This window comes from Vespa crabro, chromosome 2 (genome assembly GCF_910589235.1).
Source record: "Vespa crabro chromosome 2, iyVesCrab1.2, whole genome shotgun sequence".
In the NCBI taxonomy this organism is placed as follows: domain Eukaryota; kingdom Metazoa; phylum Arthropoda; class Insecta; order Hymenoptera; family Vespidae; genus Vespa; species Vespa crabro.
This window is the reverse complement of record NC_060956.1, coordinates 997501-1017500: the sequence shown is the minus strand read 5'-3', so window position 1 is coordinate 1017500 and position 20000 is coordinate 997501. Positions and strand designations below refer to the sequence as shown.

The window sequence follows — 20000 nt, the reverse complement described above, 5'->3', positions numbered from 1 at the left end:
CGAACGTACCGAGTCGTTGGTATCGCTTTAAAAACTCGAAATTAGAATACACATTGAAACTTAATTCGTATTTATTTTTTTTCATAAACTTTTCTCAGAAACAAGAGATAATTTTCATTTCGAATAAATTAACGTTTCGTCGGATTCCTTTCATGTATTTACGTACACATATATATATATATATAAACATAAATGTATATATATATAAATTTTTATACACATATACGTATATTTAATATTATTATTATTATTATTATTATTGTATATAAAAATTGTTTGTGAAATCTCTACAAACGCGATTCAATATTTCATCCCGCGCGATATAAAGACTTGGTAATAATGAATGATACCGTGGCAAAACGATAACAATTATTCGCCAAGCGATATGACGAATCCCTGTGAGCGCACAATGCGCGTCCGCGTTCTTGTTCCTCTAATTATACCGCATTTCATATTATAATTTATGAGGACACCGGTTGTTATAATAACCACGAACGCGCGCGCGTATCCAATTGGTTTCGTTGCGCATAAAATTTAAAGTCCGTTGATATTGGAACAATGTTACCTTTATATTTTACCTTTATATTTAATCAATTAATACAGATTAACGAAGAAAAATTTTTAATGGTATTTAATAAGCGCGTATCATCTTGATTAGAAAATGTCAACACGTTTTCAGGGTTAAGCTTGGAAATTCATGTTTTAACATTGCCAACCCAAGAGAGAAACTTCAATTCACCAACGAGATTTTCAAAATACAATCGCTAAATGGCGGTATGCGTGCCTTCGGCTTCTACAAAGTACAGTCGTATCCCGAAGGTACAACGTGCAATTTACTAACGCCAAAGCACTCCGCGGGAAAGCGGTTGAAACGCCGACAAACGCAAAGGGTTCTCTGTAAACTCGGTTTCAACGAAGATCGCGCGCTTACAGTACGCTTCTCTTCACGTTTATACGCGAGCGAGTGAAACGAACGACGCGCGCGCGCACACACACACACACACACACACACACACACACACACAATTACACCTACACCTACACACATGCAGGCGAGATCGCATAAGATTGTTCACCAAGCGAAGGACGAATTTTTAAAACGGTATACACCACAACAATGCGAAAATCAAAAGCTAACGAACTTGACGTTTTTTTTATTTCTCTTTTTTCTTTTACTTTATTTTTTTTCTCTCTCTCTCTCTCTCTCTCTCTCTCTTCTTTTTCCTTTTTTTGTTCTTTTCTTCTTTGAAAAATTCTACTACTGCCGTTTCAAAAGCAAACGTCGAGAGGACACGAGCGAGGAAAAGAGAAAGAGAAAAGAGAGTACATAAAAAATTGGATACAATCCGTCTGAACTTTTTTTTTTTTCGTTTTTCAAGCAACAACACATTCATTCGAACATTCTCTTTAATATACCGATACGGGATTTCTGCCAAGTCGTTATTTCTCTTGCGCGTATAATTTTTTAGGAGAAAAGGAGGAAAAGAGAAAGAAAAAAAGGAAAGAAAAAGAAAAAAAGAAAAGAAAAAGAAAAAAAAAAGAAGAAAAGAAAAGAAAAAGAATAAAAGAGAGAAAAGAAGAAAAAAAGGAAAGAACATATACACGAGAAATTCTAAAAGGCGACGAGTAGAAGGAAAATGGAATGGCAAAGAATAATATCAGAAAAATTCCCTGGGATTTATCTCGCAAAACTAGAATGAGGATCGTTCGCGGATGCGATTAAAGTTACGATGAGCCGACACAGCCACGCCACTAGCCGCCAAGAGATACATAAAATTAAATAAAAGAGACATAATGAAAAAGTAGGCGGTAACTGGGAAAGGAACGAGATCTCAACTTCCGCCGACGTTCATAAACCGTCCGTATCCGCGTTCGTACCTTGTGCTCACCCCTCGTTCTTTATATTTCTCTCTCTCCCTCTCTCTCTCTCCCTCTCTCTCTCTCCCTCTCTCTCTCTCTCTCTCTCTTTTTCTCTTTCTCCCTTGCCTAAGCCTTTTCCATCCATTCGAAGTTTCGCAAAGTTTACGAAGGTTGCCCGACGGAGAAAACCACTAACGCTTTTAAAAGATTCGCGACAATCTTTCTAATAACACACACACACACATATATATATATCTATTTATATTAACAAACAAAAAAAGAAAACATAAGAAAGAGGGAAAAAAAGAGAAAAGAAAAAACAAAACAAAAGAATGATTAGTCGATATCTTTAAAAATTCATACACGCTTTTTGTTTATTCATCGGATATCAAACTCCTTCAGCCAATAATATTCACGATATATAATCCATCATGAAGGTTAATAAAAATTTAAATTCCTACCATCGAGATTCTTAATCGACTATTCATAAGGCATCGATACGATAAGTCGCCGAGATATTCTTTCCTTGCAAGCACCAGATTGATCGACCGATCTAGTGACTCTTGCCGTCGTATAAACTCCCTTGCTCTCCTTTTTTTTTTTTTTTTTTCTTTCTTATTAAACCTTCTTATTTCTCTCTCTCTCTCTCTCTCTCTCTCTCTCACTTTCTGCGCGCGCGCTCCCGTCGGCAAAGAAAATTGCCTTGTGAAATTTCGTCGGTGTTACGACGGAAAATACGACGAGTTCCTTCAAGTTTTCCGAAGGTTTTTGAGAAAAGAAACGAACCTTCGTTATAACGTTACGGCGCGTTACCTATAGGATATTATTTTACCGTTTCACATAAGTACGTTTCGAAATCATAAAAATATCTTATGATTTCACAACCTTTGAAAATATCATAAAAATTCTCTTAACTCCATATAACCGACAAAAATACCATATACATACCTAGAAAATAAAATAAATCAAGAATTTATTACGAGTTAAAAAGCAGTAAAAAGGAAAAAGGGAGAAGACAAAAAAGAAAACAAAAAAGAAAAAAAGAGAGAAAAAAAAAAGAAAATAAAATAAAATGAAGAGAAAAGAGAAGAAAAGAGAAATCCGGTTTTTAACACGATTCGTTTTCAAACGTAGAACACAAGTAGATTCGGATCGAGTACAACAGGGATAACCAACGATATTCACGATGTCTTTCTCTCTCTCTCTCTCTCTCTCTCTCTCTCTCTCTCTCTCACTCTCTCTGTCCCTCTTTTCTTTTCTTTCATGAGACTTCTCGCGAACACGCCTACGCTCGATATCCGCTTATTTAATTTCCTGCGGAACCCAACGTTGAGTATCGCGGAGTAAAAAAGAAAGAAAGATAGAGATAGAGAGATAGAGAGAGAGAGAGAGAGAGAGAGAGAGAGAGAGAGAGAGAGAGAGAAGAAGAAGAAGAAGAATAAAAACATTGCCTCTATAGATCCTCATACGTACCCACGAACAAGAAAAATACATGTGATATTACTATTGGTAGGTGCATTGTATGGTGCAAAAGTCTGTTTCCAATGGAATAATTAGATTCAAGGCCAAGCGGGACAATAGCTTGCCCACTTAAAGCCTGGTCTTGCCCGGATGCACGCAACGTTTTGCTTCGAGCCTGACTAAGCACCTACTCGTACGTAAGCGCAAACTCGCTCTCGTGTCTCCAGACCGCTCGGCCACGTTTTCTGCTTTCAATGCTTTTCTCGCGAACTTGATCTTTTCTCCCCACTACCTCCTATACTCTACCCTAACCTATTTCACCCTACCCCATCTGATCCCACTCACTCACTCACTCACTTTCTCTCTTTCACTCTGTATCTCTCATTTACTTGCTCTCGAGTTTTTATATAGCCCTAGTTCTCTTTCATCGAGAAAGAAATTGACCTTGAAATCTTGCAAGATTTTCTATTCTATTTCTAATTACGTAAGAATAAACGTTTTTAATATTAGATATAAGGAAATTATCGATGATTTATATAGATTGTCGTCAATTTGATCCCCGATAAAAATTGATAAAGGATAACGAAGTTTTAATAAAGAGATTAAAAAAGAGAAAAAGAGAGAGAGAGAGAGGGAAAAGAACGAACGATTACATTATAAGATCGAACAGTCGAGTTTTCTCGGTGAGTACGACGTGGAAGAAAGCCAGGAAGGAAGATATGCAAATGGAGGAAACGAGGGAGAGACGAATTAGCCGGATATCGGCCGACTAATGGATATTAGAATTCTCTCTTAAGGATTACGTTCGTTTCCTTCCGTCGGACGATTCATCCCCCTTCGCGCGACTTGATATATGCATTTGACGGGATACCATTTTTCGAAACTTCTTCTTCTTCTATTTCTTTATCGTCTTTTCCCTCTTAGTCTTTTTCTCCTTTAAAAATCAGTCAACGAAAGAAGAAATTCGATGAAAATATTTGCGCTAATATTTCATGATAAAAATTTTACCTATAAAGCCTGACGAATGCATAATAAGTGTGCCGGTTTATCTCGATAACTCTTTTAGATTCAAGCGAATTACCTGCAACAGAAAAGAAGAGAATAACTTGATTAGAAGATTAGAATTTTGTAATAATCGAATAGATTGAGGGTGTGAAAGAGAGGTGGGCGGGAGGCAATTAAATGATATTATAATGTAAAAATTAATATGAAATGTATATAATATAAGAGGATAATTTATTCTCGATCGACAACGCCGACAACAGTTGGCACGATATCGTACAGTTTCACGATACAAATGTCACTTACAGAGTACTCCGAGTGAAAAGAGGGTAAGAAAGGGAGGGAGGGAGAGAAAGAGAGTCGCGAACGAACAGTGACGTTTGCCCTACACGGCCATTAAGACGATAATGGACGGTAATTAGGTGCAGCGAATTTACCTCCGAATCCAGCAATTAACGTTGTCCTCCTCCGAGGCTAAGGGAAGAACTACGAGTAGAAGAGAGAAAGAGTAGGATGAGGTGGTGGTTGAGGAAAAAGAGGTGAAGGATGAAACGAACGAGCGAGAGTGGACCAACTCTCTGTTAAATCCAAAGAGGATAGAACAGAGGAAACGTCCTTGCTGGAAAACTACAGGACTGTGGCAGCTGTTAAATGTAATTTGACATTACGAAAGTTATGCTGCGCGTGAAAGCACGTGACGTCTCTTTCTGTTGACCTACTTTTAGGTCAAACATTAAAAAATAAAAAAATATTTTTGAGAGAGAGAGAAAGGGGGGAGGGAGGGAGAGGACATGACTGACGCTAACAAATAAATCGTCCTTAAAAAAGAGTCACCATTATCTTTGACTTTTAAGTGATATATCATAAAAATGTTAAATATTTTATAACCAAATATAAAATTATTTTCAACGTAATCATATACGTCAGGATCATGGAAATGAAATTTCTCTTATTAATTAATCGTAATAGAATGAAGAAGATAGATCACGTTAATCTTTTGAATCACCGATTGTATTCTCCTACCTGTTTATATTCATATTTGAACGAATATGCGACAGATTTACGTATGAAATCGACCCACCGCAAAATAGCTATTCTCGCGCTAGTATCGATGCTTAATTAACGATATCGTTAGTTTTCGATGATCCGTAGTTACATGAAAATTACACTATGAGCTACTTTAAATGACATACCGTTGGATGCATATTCAGTGTACACCTGTGATCATAAATGGCATAATAGGTCGATGAACTCATATTTTTTAAAATAATGATAATATCCATCTAGATAAAATCAAGCAACGTACGAGGCGGCCTTTATGGATCGTACGTAAATAATGACAAAAATGATAAAACATTTTTACGAATTAATTGTTTATCGTTAAACTAATTTGCTCGTATCTTCGGTACGTAAGTATTAATCTAATCAAAGTTGAAAGGGTAATGACAGATTGAAAAGAGAAACTGGGCCGTATGGAAAGAGAACCGTTTCTCACCGTACAGAATTTATGACCTTATGGAGAGGGAAACCTTCGCTACGTGTGGAATTTATTACACGCGCGGCTAGATACAATTTAGATCGGATACACGAAATTTAATTTATTATTTGACTATTCCGAAGACCGATGAGATTGATAAAAAAACGATGGAACTGATATGATTTATCAGGGCTGTCTCATCTTTTGCGTAAAGTTTAACGTTAATGAGAAATTTATCAATGAGTGAAATGATCAGGTGCTTTTTAATTATAATTTGAATAGGTTAAAACACAAGGAAAATCAGGGAAACGTATACATATACATACGGGTAGATTCATTGGGACGTGATATCGCATGGTAAAGGAGAGCGAATGAAAAGACAATGAAATTTAAGACAACCTCGAGGATGTATTTCGTTCTCGACAAGAGAAAGAGAGAAAGATATATAGAACGAGAGAGTAGTTCCAGCAGACGAGTTATAAAAGGCAAAGCGGGTGAACGGACGCGGGAGAGAAGATATGGTGGAGAGAGAGAGGGAGAGAGAGAGAGAGAGAGAGAAAAAGAGAGAGGGAGAAGGAGAGAGAGAGAGAGAGAGAGAGAGAGGGAAAGAATACTCTAGCAGAAGAGAAATAAGATGCCAGGAAATTTTCTCAGACGGCTCGCCGGGCGGCTTTCGTTCCGTGAAAAATCTTGCGTCTCGAGAATTATCGTAAAGTGGGTTACTCGTTTCGTCAGAAGCGTGAAAGGGTGAAAGGTGAAGGAGAAAGAGAGAGAGAGAGAGAGAGAGAGAGAGAGAGAGAGAGAGACGGAAGGGCGACTAAGGTCGTGTTCACGATGAGAAGGGCGGAAAGTGCTACTGAAAAATAAAACGATGCCGTGGCTGCCTCTATGTATTCGCGTTGAGGAAGGAGAAAACGATAAAGACGAAAAAAATTCCTTCCATTTTTAAAACGTCTCGACGAATTCTTGTCCTTTTGCGAAAGAATCCATCGAGTGATCTTTTATCGAATATCTAATGATAATAATGTAAAATATTTTATATATTCATTTATGTATACCTGATATATCTTTCCTTTATATATCCTGATATATATGATATGATATAATATAATATAATATAATATAATATAATATAATATAATATAATATATCTATATATATATATATATATATATATATGTACACCAAGAAGTTTTATGGATGTTTAACGTTCTATGAACAAAAAAAAAAGAAATAAAAAGAGAGAGAGGGAGAGAGACGAAAACATAGAAACGAACGTATCGATTGAATTGTCTGTAAAATTTTCTCAGCAATGTCTTTTGGATTTCGTTACTCGAAGGAACAACCACCTCTCGTCGTCTCGAGAATCGTCGTCGACGTAGTAAAGTACGTCGCTCGTTCGCGCGAGGATGTCTTGTAAGAAAAAAAAAAAAAAAAAAAAGAAAAAAGAAAAAAGAAAAAGAAAGGAAGAAAGAAAGAAAGAAAAAAAAGGAAGAAAGAAAGAAAAAAAGAAAAGGAAGAAAGGAAAAAAGGAACTCGAGATAGGATGAAAAGAAGAAAACGTTGAGGAAACAGAAAGAAGACGGTCGAAGAGAAGAGGAAGTGGAGGAGGAGGAGGAGGAGGAATGACGTTGGAAAACCGAATTCTATGTAGTTTCCTTCGTCTTTACACGGTGCGGTGAGTAGTATGCATCCTTTTCTAACTTCGTCTCTCTTTCATCCTTTTTCTTCTCATCTCGAAGCAACCCCTCGACCAAGCTTCGAGCCAACAGCCCCTCTGGCTTGGAATAAGCGACACGATGAAGGAGGAGAATCGTATTTATGAGAGTTTGCTTGGTTCTGACCGAACCACTCTGATCTCCTTTTCTCTCTCTCTCTGTCTCTCTTTGTACGTACCTTCATATATTTATTATATATGTATGTACATCATACATGCGCATGATTATCGTCAATGAGCTGACAAAAAAATTACTATCTTTCTTTCATCCGATAAGTAAATAATTTTTCTATTTCTCTGTATGATATCAAAGTGCACATTTTTAATGATCTAAAAAACTTTCTGGCGTTCTTTGAGAAGAAGAAAAAATGGAAGAAAAAAAAAAAAGAAAAAGGAAAAGGAAATGTGGATACATTCCAATAGTTAGAATCACTAAGAAGGAGGATCTATAGAAGAAGAAGAAGGATAAAAAGGAGGAGGAGCAGGAACGGGAGAAGGTGGAGGATATAGAGGATGGGAAGAGGCATGCAACGTAGCGAGAAAGAACGTCGCATTGGGAAGAATGCGGCCGCGAGGAAGGAAAGAAAGCGTTCGCGTGCATCGTAACGCGCTGTGCACTTCTGCCTGGCCCTGAATGCAACGAGCCAACGATTACTCGGATTGTACATATACGCGAGTGGAGTGCATCGACCGACCTTGCGATCTTCAACCCGCCTTTCCGGCTTGGCCGCTGCCTGTCTGTTAAAATATTGATCGTAAGTAAATTGAATTTGTGAATTAAACGTGATCGAATGTAATTCTTGAAAACACATAAAAAATCATTTTTGTTAGGGATCGATCGAGAGATCGATAAAAAAAAAAAAAAAAAAAAAAAAAAAAGAGAAAAAGGAGAATTCGGGAAAAAAATTAAAAAAAGATATTTCCAACTCGTCGAGTCTTCCGTTCGAGCTATTCGCTGCTAGACGTGATAACGGAATAGAATTTTTGGGAAAGAGATATAAAAAAAAAAAAAAAAAAAAAAAAAAAATGAATCAAGCAAAAATTCGACCTGCCGGCATTTCCGCTGTGAGTCGCAAAAATCCTTCGAGTGTCGCGGAAACGCCGGTTATCCGCCCTCAAAATATGCATTTAGAACGGTGAAACGATTTTCTCGAGAATGCGCCGTTGAAAAATCGCGAGTGGATTTTCGACGCTCTTATACGAAATCTCTCTCTTTCTCTCTTTCCTTCTTTCTTTCTTACTTTTCATGCTATTCCGCAAAACTTCAAAATTTACAATTGAATAGAGCTTCCACGGCTACACTCGATCATTTTACGATTACGCATTTACGTGGGTTTTAAGGTCATAAGTCAAATCCATAATTTGTATAATACAAATATATCCAATTCGAAATATGACACGAAACGAGGATCGAAACGACGACATTTTCTTCGTGAAAAAGAAGCGAGTTTCGTAGATTGAATAGAATCAAGGATCTATAAAAGATCAAGTTTTTCCGGGACGACAAGTGTCTCATAATCGCATCCTTCATTCTTTCCTTTTCCCAACATAATCTGGTATCGCTACGGCCACTCGTAGGATGCACATCTACGCGTATGCAGTGGATATATGTATGCATATACGTATAATGTCCCGTCGAACTCCATGCGTCTCTGTGCGACCAAGCGTGTGATCGATGACATCCGTATGCGAGTTTCCTTTTCCGAAAGAGAGAAAGAAAGAAAGAAAGAAAGAAAGAAAGAAAGAAAAAAAAAGGAGAAAAAATAAAAAGAAGAAGAAACAGGTAGTAAAAATTCCTAGCTATCTTCGGCATCTCGAGAAAATATCTACACCCTTCAGACGAATTTTTTTTTCTCCAGTAACAGGTGGTATTACATATTTGCTTTTTTCTTTATTCTTCCTCCCCACTCCCTACCTTACTCTGAATTCTCAAAAAAAAAAAAAAAAAAAAAAAAAAAAAGAGAAAGAGAAAAAGAAAAAGAAAAAGAAAAAAAGCAAAAAGAAAACCCAAATATTAAATAATAATATATAGAAAGTTGTAAAATAACAAATACAAAGTAGGATTCGCAAATTTTCGAAAGAAAAGCGATCGTGATCCGTGTACAAAGTAACAGGGGGGATGATAAACGTTCATAGGGGTTGGTAGTACCCTGTGCTCAATCCCCCATAGCCCGAACTCACAAAAGCAGTCGTTAGTAACTCGGCCCCGAAAAGTCGTCGTTTCGAAACCCTCTTGCGTGCCTCTTTCCTTTCTCTCAACCTATCCCTCCTCTCTTCCTTTCACCCTTCTTACTACCCTTCCTATATACTGTGCGACAGCTACGCGAAGAAGGTAGGGGAAAGAGACTTCTGTCGCAAGCACCAAGCCGCGCTGGTGCTAACGTATTGTCCCAATTAATTGTACGACGAGGTAGGATTATCGAGTTAGGAATTTGCGGCATTAAAATTCATAACTTTCGCCGGAGGGGATAATTAGCGTGCTTATCTCTCGCTCTCGCGCGAAAGCGTCCGCTCTCGTCTAAGATTTAGCTTGAGATTTTCTACGGAGAATGAAATCTCTATTTGAAATGTCGGATTAATTGATGAACTTCGAGATGGATATGACTTTATACGAAGTATATTTAAGTAAAGGTATATATATATATATATATATATATATATATATATATATATACATATTTCGTTCTAAAGTACTCTTACATGATTAGATATTCATACAAATTCCTTAACAACGAATACTTTTAATATAAGCGCAAACTCTGAAATTCATACTAAATCAATGAAATCTGAGAAACTATAAAAAGAAAAAAAAAAGAAAAAAGAACGCGTGTAACGTAAAAAATTGCGAAGGTAAAAAAGAAATAGAACGATAAAGAAAAAAGAGAGAGAAAGAGAAAACGGCGAATGAGTATCGTAATGTAACAGAGAAAGAGATAGAGATAGATAGAGAGAGAGAGAGAGAGAAGGAGGTCGAGACGATTAGTCGAAATTCGATTAAGCGAAAGGCCACGATCGGAAAGTAATTAAGCCGCGGTGGCAGAGAATCGTTGGAGGTTTCCAGAGTTCGGCCGCTTCTAATGGCCGCTTAATACCCGGCGTGGCCACGAGCAAAGGAGCATTAGTGTGTTCTCACACCGAGGACTACAAGAGTGAAATGGAATCGTGATAAAACGGTACAACGACGGTGGGCGTATTGCTACGTTCGCGTCGATCGTACGGCCTATTATGAATCCGCTGACATAGTTGAATATACCGAGGAAAAAAATTTCTTCTTTGATTTACTCTTCGTTAGCAGGGATAAAACGAAAAAAAAGAAAAAAAAAAAAAAAAAAGAAAAAGAAAAGGAAATGCGAAAAGAGAAAGAAAAAAGAAAAAAAAAACCAAAGGCCATTTGCCGACAATCGATTGAAATTTTGAAACGGACTATTTGAGAGCATTAATCAACAACACGTAATTAATCCCTTTCGCTCATAATAATTTTTATATTTGTTTTTTGGAATGAAAAATAAGAAGAAAACATTTTCTAATTGTACAATCCTTTGAACGGGGATAATTAATACACATAATAATTAAATGTAGACACACAAGTGCAAATGGTTAAAATTACGGATAAAAGAGTGGAAAAGTCCGAATATAATTTGAATCCCTATATATATACACATATAGACATATAGACATATGTTTTACGTTTCATGAAATAATTTTATATAGAAAGAGAAGTTATTTATCCATAAAAAGTATTAAAAAACGAAAAAAACAAAAAAATAAAAAAAACAAAAAAGAGAGAAGAGGAAAAAAATAAAAATAAATCGGTTACGTTTGTTCTTAAAATATACGAGCCAACGATACCTTATAAACCTTCTTACAGTGTTACGATTCGTAGCGAAAAACGTTCTTCGTCGGCTCTTTTATCGAACGCTTTTAATTTACGATGCATCGAAAGCAGCGTCGATTTATCGGTAACGCGCGTAAGCCCTTGCGTTTCCAAGCTACTCCTCGATCGCTTCGAAGGACCTCCTCGTCGTTTCCGCGCGTCTACTATCAAACTTCGCTTGTATGCGCGGATAAACGTTTATACGTCGAGAATATATATATATATATATACACGCGCGCGCGCGCGCATACACACACAATCTCACGTATATTTCCGCAGTGGCGCGATTTCCTGGCTAAGTATGGCGCCGATAAATCCTACGCTCGGTTTATCGGCTCGGTTTCCATTGTAAGCCCGACCCCCTCGGGCTAGTATATGTACGTGAACATACTAAGATATATAATATACACACATGTATATAATAAGTAGACGCAATCCAAGAAAGCACGTTATCGAACGCGCATGCCAAAGTTATCTGTAACATTTCGTCGCGATAAATCTGTAAAAATTCAAAGGAGAGATGAAAATTTCTGATATATAAAAATGCATTGATCAAGAATTTATCGTTCCATCTTCTTCTTCTTCTTCTTCTTCTTTTTTCTTTTTTCCTTTTTTCAGAAACTCAAATCGATTCGACAAAAGTCCATCATTCTCGTTCTCCTTCGAGACACCCTAGAATAACTCGGAACGACTGCCTCGACATCGATCGAGTCTTAATAATAGCCGCGGCGTCGTTCCGCTCGACTATTTTTAGTGTTACCCAGTCATCGCGACCTACAGTACGCTGCGTGACAGATTTTCAATGGCACACACAGTTTCTCTCGAATTGTAAACGCGAACATCTTTTTCGAGCTTTTACCAAACGATTCGATAAACGATTCAATTTGAATGACATTTTTCCCCAAAATTATTGTTTCACGTTTTGATGATGTTACATTTTTATTTTCATTTAATGCGTTTTAATGAAAAAAAGAAAAAAGAAAAAAAAGGAAACGAAAGAAAAAGCAAAAGAGAAAGAAGGAAACTTAATTGCGATATCATTATGAAAAATACTAATCGTCTACTAATCACGATAATGAATGCCGACCACATCCGAAGAAAGAAAAAAAAAAAAATTACTTTTTGCTCGTTGGTAAATTTAATCTGTGTATAGGAATAAAATAAGGAACGGGAGTAAAAAAGAAAAAAAAAAAAAATAAGGCCGCCATAGGAGATTTAGAAGAGACTCTTTGGTATTTCCGGAGGTAGAAGAGAGAGAGAGAAAGAGAGAAAGAAAGAGAGAGAGAGAGAGAGAGAGAGAGAGAGAAAGAGAGACGAAAAGTGGACGGTGCAAGTTTGCGGTTAACCGCGCCGTTTGAAAATAGTTATCGACGCCCTCGGGACAGGGCCCTTCCGAGAAGACTACCCGGCGCGAAAGAGACCGTTTAATTTTTAGTCTCTCGTCTCCTTCACAAACTCCATCTCTTCTATCTTCCTTTTCTTCTTCTAATTTATACCTGTGTATCATATCTCTTTCTCACGTTCGCGAATATCCTTAAGAAAAGAGAGAGAGAGAAAAAAAAGAAGGTGGAAAAAAACAAAATTTTTCATCCCAGTTGATGCGATGCTATAATGGAATATCACGTTTTCTCCTTTGAAATGTTCATTCAAATCGAACGTTTGACAAAAAAAAATAAAAATAATAAAAAAAAAAAAAGAAAAAAAAAAGAAGTGAAAAAGAGAGAAAAAAATTTTTTTTTTACGTGCAAGCACCGAAATAATTTGCGTCGAAATTTTCGATAGATTTAAAGATATTAATGTAGTATATCCGTAATGTAACGAGATATGAGACGAAAAATTCATGAAATTTTATGGTATATGACTAGAAAAAAATGTGGAGGCTTGTGTTCTAAGCTACGCTCGTTTAAATTCAATGATCCGTAAACGTCGTAAAGATTCGTAAAGCCTAAGGGAGCGCGAAATGTCATTATCAATTTATTTCCCGATAAGATTGGGATTATAAAAAATGGCGGAATCGAATTATCCGTCAAAATCCTTAAGTTAAGAAGATTGAAGGATAAAAAAAGAGAGTAAACAAAAAAGAGAAAGAGAGAGAGAGAGAGAGAGAGAGAGAGAGACAGAGAGAAATAAAAAGAAATAAAGAAAAATAGAGATAGATAGAGAAAGAGAGTGAATGTTGGGTGGAAAACTTTCGCTAAGATCGCTTGACCCTCGATCTTTCTTTCAAGATCTTCGTTTGACCTTGAGATCGCCAATAAAGATCCCGCGTCTCGACGCCTTCTCTCTATCTCTATCTGTCTCTCTCTCTCTCTCTCTCCCCCGTCTCTCTCTCCCCCGTCTCTCTTTCTCGTTCGATTCTTCGTTCCCGCGGGCACCTGGTCGGCCTCCAGCCAATTACAAGGCGAGAGAGCGTTAAAGTATCGTGCAAAAGTCGACGAACGCGATCGAGCCGTTCGTCCTCCTCCTCCTCCTCCTCCTTCTCTCTCCCGGACACACTCTCGAGAGCACAATGGACTTTCGAGTTCGTCGTCCTCGCCATCCGATCTTTTCCCTTTCCTTTTATTCCCTTTTATTTTCTTCGTCTCCTTCGTGGCCGTTCAACCTCACTCAACAACCGACTTTGACTGCTCTCGAAATTCGTGAAAGGAGTGAGATCGCTTAGGATAATCATCTGTACGTATGTATAACACGCATACATACAGAGAAAGAGAGAGAAAGTGAAAGCAAGATCTAAAGAAAATAAAAAAGAAAGACGACGAAGAAAAGATGAAAAAGAAGAAAGGAAAAAAATCGAAAAGACGAAGAAGAGTCACGTAATCGTTGTACGACTTGTTCCAACAAACGAGCGCGCCGTCCATTTGAGGCGACGGGAAGAAAAAAAAAAGAAAAAGAAAGATAGAAATAGATAAAAGGAAGAGAGAGAGAGAGAGAAATAGAGAGACAGAGAGAGAAAAAAGAAAAAAGAAGTGATATAACATAGTGACGTTCAGTAGGAAAACGCATGTCGGAAGCACGGTAACTGCACTTCCGTGCAGTACTTTGCGTACAACACTCCCTCCTTTCTCTCTCTCTCTCTCTCTCTCTCTCTCTCTCTCTCTCTCTCTCTCTCTATCTCTCTCTTCTCTATCTCTCTCTCATTACCACAGTAACTACGTGGCTCCAGCGGTGCACGGAGAAGAAAGAGCAGAGGATGGAACTTGAAAAGGCCTCCGTGTTCGCGAATCTCTTTGTCTCTTTTCCCATCTCCTCTCTCTCTCTCTCTCTCTCTCTCTCTCTCCCCCCAATCCCTCCACCCTCTTTCACTCCGTCCTCCTACTCCTCCTTTACTCGTCGTTCTATTTCTTTCTCTTTTACTTTTTCTTTTCCCTTCTTTTTTTCCTCTTTCTTTCTTTCTTTTTTCCTTTTCGTTTTTTCCTTCTTTACTCTTTTTTTCTTTTTTCTTTTTTTTTCTTTTTTTTTTATTTCCTTCTTTTTCATTTTACTTTCCGTACATGGAGAGTCAGACTCAGACTCAGAATCTAACTCTTTCAATGCTACGAAAAAAACGATCCCGATGTTCAAAGGACTCCCTCCTACGATGACTTTTTCGAATCCAATCGGGAAAAATAATTGGGTTTCTCCTTCGTTATCTATCTATATATCTCATACTGAAGAATATCGATTGTTACTAAAAAAAAAAAAAAACATTTAAAAAAATGGTATCGACGTTGAAAAAAATAAAAAAAGGAAGAGAGAAAAAAGAAACAAAAGAAAATAACTAAACAAACATCATTTCGAAGATAGTTTTCGTAACATCATTGTATGCGAGCAAACATCTTTCCCAGGGCGCTCGACATGAAGATTCATATATATATATATATATATATATATACATACATACATACATACATTTGAGAAGAGAGGAGGAGGAGGAGGAGGAGAAAAGGGAGAAGAGAAACAGACAGACAGAGAGAGAATGAGAGAGAGTGAGAGAGAGAGAGAGAATGAGAGAGGAGAAAGATATGAGAATTAAGACGCGGACGCGTACGTTTACGTGGCCGTGCGTGGATGCTGCGGATAGGGGTTGGTGGCGGCTCGCGTGGAACTGTATAATTAGATTAGGTACAAGGCGCATTAGCATGTCATGCATATTCTATCAGACGCGCTCCGACGCCGAGGAGGGAATCATATTGCGTTCGGTGGCAGCAATGCGATACTCCTTGCAAACGGCTTCTATTCGTACATCCTCTCTCTCTCTCTCTCTCTCTCTCTCTCTCTCTCTCTCTCTCTCTCTCTCTCTCCCTTTTTAGTTTTCCTCTTTCATCCTGTTTTACACTCTCGACCGTTTGTTTGCCGTTTGTTCCACGTTTATTTCCATTCTATTATTACGAGTATCTCCTCCTAATCCCCCCGCCCCCAACTGTCCGAATTTCATCGAACAGATTCAACCCCCGCGTAGTCAGGAATATTATGATAATGCAAAGATCTTTCTCATTCCTATCTCGATCCTTTTTTACTATTCACTTCTTAATCGATTATCGTAGATGAAAAAAGAAAAAAAAAAAAAAAAAAAAAAAAAGAAAGAAAAGAAAAAGATAAAAGGAAAAAAGAAAATGTAAAGAAATGATCGGCTTTAATCAAGGAGAAAGTAAAAGTGCGATTCCATCGATGTCAACGACTAGAAAGTCATTACCTCGAAGAGTTTAATGACCGAATTCTCCGAGAAAATCCATTGGAAAATCAACGAACTACGTCGTTTGTGTTCGGGAAAAGTACGCGAACGAAAGCATACGAAAGTCATTACTAGTTTCAAATGTACTTTATATATATTTCCTTGTATCAATTCCGATTCACGAACTTTATCACATCGGAGGGAGATTCGTCCTTCGTTCCTTCTTTTTTTCGTAACTCCTAGTAGCCCTCTCCTACGTTCCCTTATCGCTTCTATAAATCTACAAATACGAAGGAGGACCTTTTCTCTCTATCTCTATCTCTCTGTCTCTTTTGTTTTTTATTAGATCGATCGTAGATAGTACATAGAATTCGTAGAAAAACGATTTCCATTGATAACCGATCGTACGATGATATCTCACGAGTGACGTCTCCAATCTAACGATCAAAAACGGATACGAAGGTTGCCGATAAAGAATAGAGAAAAGAAAGAAAGAACGAAGAAAAGAAACGGAGCGAAAGAAAAAAAGAGAGAGAGAGAGAGAGAGAGAGAGAGAAAGAGAGAAATGCAGAAACAGAAAGATACGTAACTTTGATGTTATTTCTTTAATCTTGCGAAGGAGGAGGATTCTAATAGTAAAGTTTCTTTCAACTATGTAAAACAAACGAGCCGCAAAAACTCATTGCCTATAATCTCTGGTGAAACACAAGACGAACTTCTCGTTTCGATCATCCTTCCTTCCTTCCTTCCTTCCTTCCTTCCTTCCTTCCTTTTTCCCTTCCATCTCTATCCTTCTTTTCTCCCGGTGAAAGTACGGTAGTATTTATATTCTCACGTTAACTTCCCATTGTTCTAAACGCGAGAATATACTCCAAGTATTTCGCCACTCTTCTGCCACATTTCTGCACCCATTTTTCATTCCATTCCGAGTAGAGCTAAAGTTTTCCACTTGTCGTGGACGAACCTAAGGGAAAATAAAACGACAGGGAACGCCTATCTGTCTGTCTGTCTGTCTGTCTGTCTGTCTGTCTGTCTGTCTGTCTGTTCGTTTGTTTGTTTCTCTCTCTCTCTCTCTCTCCAACTTTTTTTCCTTTGTAACAAATCGTAAATATGTCGCAACATTTTTAACGTTGAGACATTAAATTTCAAAAATTCGTTCTCGTTGTTGTTGTTCTTGTTATTATTATTGTAAACAATGTGTATGACGAGATTAGCGACGAAAGATGAAAGGTGGGAAAGACGAGCGTAAGCAAGAAGATAGAGAATTGTCAGAAAAAAAGAGAGAAAGGCGAGCGAGAGAGAGAGAGAGAGCGAGAGAGAGAGAGAGAGCGAGAGAGAGAGAGAGAGAGAGAGAGTGTGGGCGTCAGAAATGATCGATGATTCCTGACCATTAACGAGAATCTCGAACCGCAGCATATTCCTGCGTATTTCTCGATCGAGGTCGATCGATAGTTGGCAACTACGTGCCACCTTCGACCGAGCATTGATAACCGTCGCCCCCTCGGCTAATTAATTCGCCGGCTAACGTAATTACTCGTAGCTTCGAGCCCCCGTGTAGACACTGCTTGGATATACTATATATATATATATATATACACACACACATGCGCGCGCGCAGATACGTATATATGCGGGAACAAAAAGGTAAAGCGAGAGGAGAGATCGCTACGAGAGTCGACCATTCGCGTATTTACCGACGAACGACGATATCAATTGGATTATGAAAGTTGGCCGATCGTGGTCGCGTGCATGTTGGTAACGAAAACAAAACAAAAACAGAAGGAAAAAAGACGAAACGAGAAAAAAAAAAAAAAGAAAATGAAAACCTCGATCTCTCGTCAATGAGGACTACCGTCGCATCTGCCGACTCGAAGAGATTATACGATCTCGCGAGAAACGTTGTGTTGATGTTTTTTTCCCTTCTCTTGTTTTTCTTTTTTTATTTCTCTTATTACCTTCCCCTCTCAAAGTATCTATTGAGAGATTTGACCTTAGCATTACGAAGTAAATAATATATATTAACGTCATCGTTTTAACTTACGATCAAAGGAGAAAACGATCGGAAGGCTTTATTACAATTTTGTGGAACTCTTTGTGCGAAATATATTTAAATGCAGCTGACAATGAATGTTTCTTTTTTTTTTTTTTCTGATAGTCGAGGGAACGATAAAAATATAAAAATAAAGAAGAAAAGAAAGAAAAGGAAAGAGAGAGGGAGAGAGAGAGAGAACAAAAAAAGAAAGAAAAATTCACGGAGAAAGAAAGGAAAGAAAGGCTGAGAGAGAAACTAGGTGGAAAGAGAAAAACAATAGGTACTTTGAGAACGCCCAGAAAATCCCGTTTGTGCAAAGTGGCATAAGCAAGCAATACATATCGATGCTCGTAGGAAACGAATCGTTCTCCCGAATTATTGGATCTTGGTCGACCATGGCAACGCTATTGATATCGAATGTAGACGTCAAAGGCAACTAGGTATGTACGTACAAGTTCATCTACAAGCAATACCAGATAGATGGACAGATAGATAGATAGATAGATAGATAGATTGATAGATAGATAGATAGATTGATAGATAGATAGATAGACAGAGAGAGAGGTAGGAGGGAGGAAAGGAGGAGTTTATCGACAAAGTCAAGAGTGAATTCGAATTTGTCAAACGTTCACATCGTGAATCTTCTCGTAGTATACGTTGCGCAAGATGCTTTATACTAAACGTTCCTTGTAAGTCCTTAACTCAAAGAAGGTGCCGTGGTTAAGCGATTAGAACTCGATATATTCAAGTCCCTTGTAGTATACATCCCTCTATAACATCGATATACATCGAAAGTTAGTACCGTTTCGAGATACTCCTCGAACGTTAAATCTTTTAACGATATCCTTTCCTGGTCTCTCCTTCTCTCTCTCTTTCTCTATCTATTTGTCTATCTATCTATCTATCTCTCTCTCTCTCTGAGTCATACTCAGGAATTCGTGGATCGCGTCTGCTTGAGAATCAGGCCAGGAATTCCCAGAGGAACTGCGGTAGAAATTCGGGACACCATTAGGGAACAACGTAATCGCTTCTAATCAGTGTTCGCATTACGGCGCACATCAATGCGATGGAACGCGTTGATTACGTATAGCGATTGCTATTAGCTCGTTCGATTCGTAACTACTTTTCATCAATAAACACTACTTTATATCGTCTATTTTAGTTGCAGTTATAAATAATCCGTATGCTCGATATCTTCGAAGATCTATTCGTTTAAACGTACTAAACAGCGAGAGAGAGAGAGAGAGAGAGAGAGAGAGAGAGAGAGAGAGAGAGAGAGAGAGAAAAGAAAATTAATTACAATATAAACAATAATAACGTAGTACGTCGTAAATATCGTAGAAAATAATCGTAGCTAAATGATATATATCTATATATTCCTTAAGAATCGGATATGATCGTGTTGACATTCAAATAGAGACTAACCATGCGTGTGTGAGAAGGACGCTCTTATGTAGGTAGTCTAATCCCCCTCTCCTTCCTATCCCTCCCCACTATCGCTACCACTACTACCACCACTACCAGCATCACCACCACCACTTCTCCCACGCCACATGGCTAATACCAACAGCCGTTCGATAAGCATCAACGATCGTTAACCGCATCCATATACGTCCACGAATTATGATAATTAAATTATTCACGGGCGATTACTAATACATACTCGATTATTACGTCATTGTCGAATACCAGTCGATCGATCGATATACCTCAACATTCCACTAAAAATAATCGCTCTAAGCTCTCTTTAATGGACGAAGACGAGCGAACTATTTTTAAAATAACAAGTGAACACGAGGAACAAAAAATGATTTCCAAAATGATCAGTCAATGGATCGATTTTAGTAGATTTAAGGAAAGATGGAATATAACATCTTCGGAGAGACTTATGATCCAGAAGATCATGATAGAATGAAGGTAGTACGA

The 20000-nt window shown here is 37.8% G+C and overlaps 1 protein-coding gene across 8 annotated transcripts in view; it reads right to left on the bottom strand.

Moving 5' to 3' along the window:
* LOC124422086 (mucin-5AC) overlaps positions 1-20000 on the bottom strand; it is a 186889-nt gene that overhangs the window by 13618 nt on the left and 153271 nt on the right. The window contains exon 4 of one of the 8 annotated variants that reach the window (XM_046958033.1): positions 4330-4402. The exons of the other annotated variants lie outside the window; for them this stretch is intronic. The gene's annotated coding sequence lies outside the window, so the exon portion shown is untranslated. The remainder of the gene's footprint in view (positions 1-4329; positions 4403-20000) is intronic. 8 annotated transcript variants of the gene reach the window in all.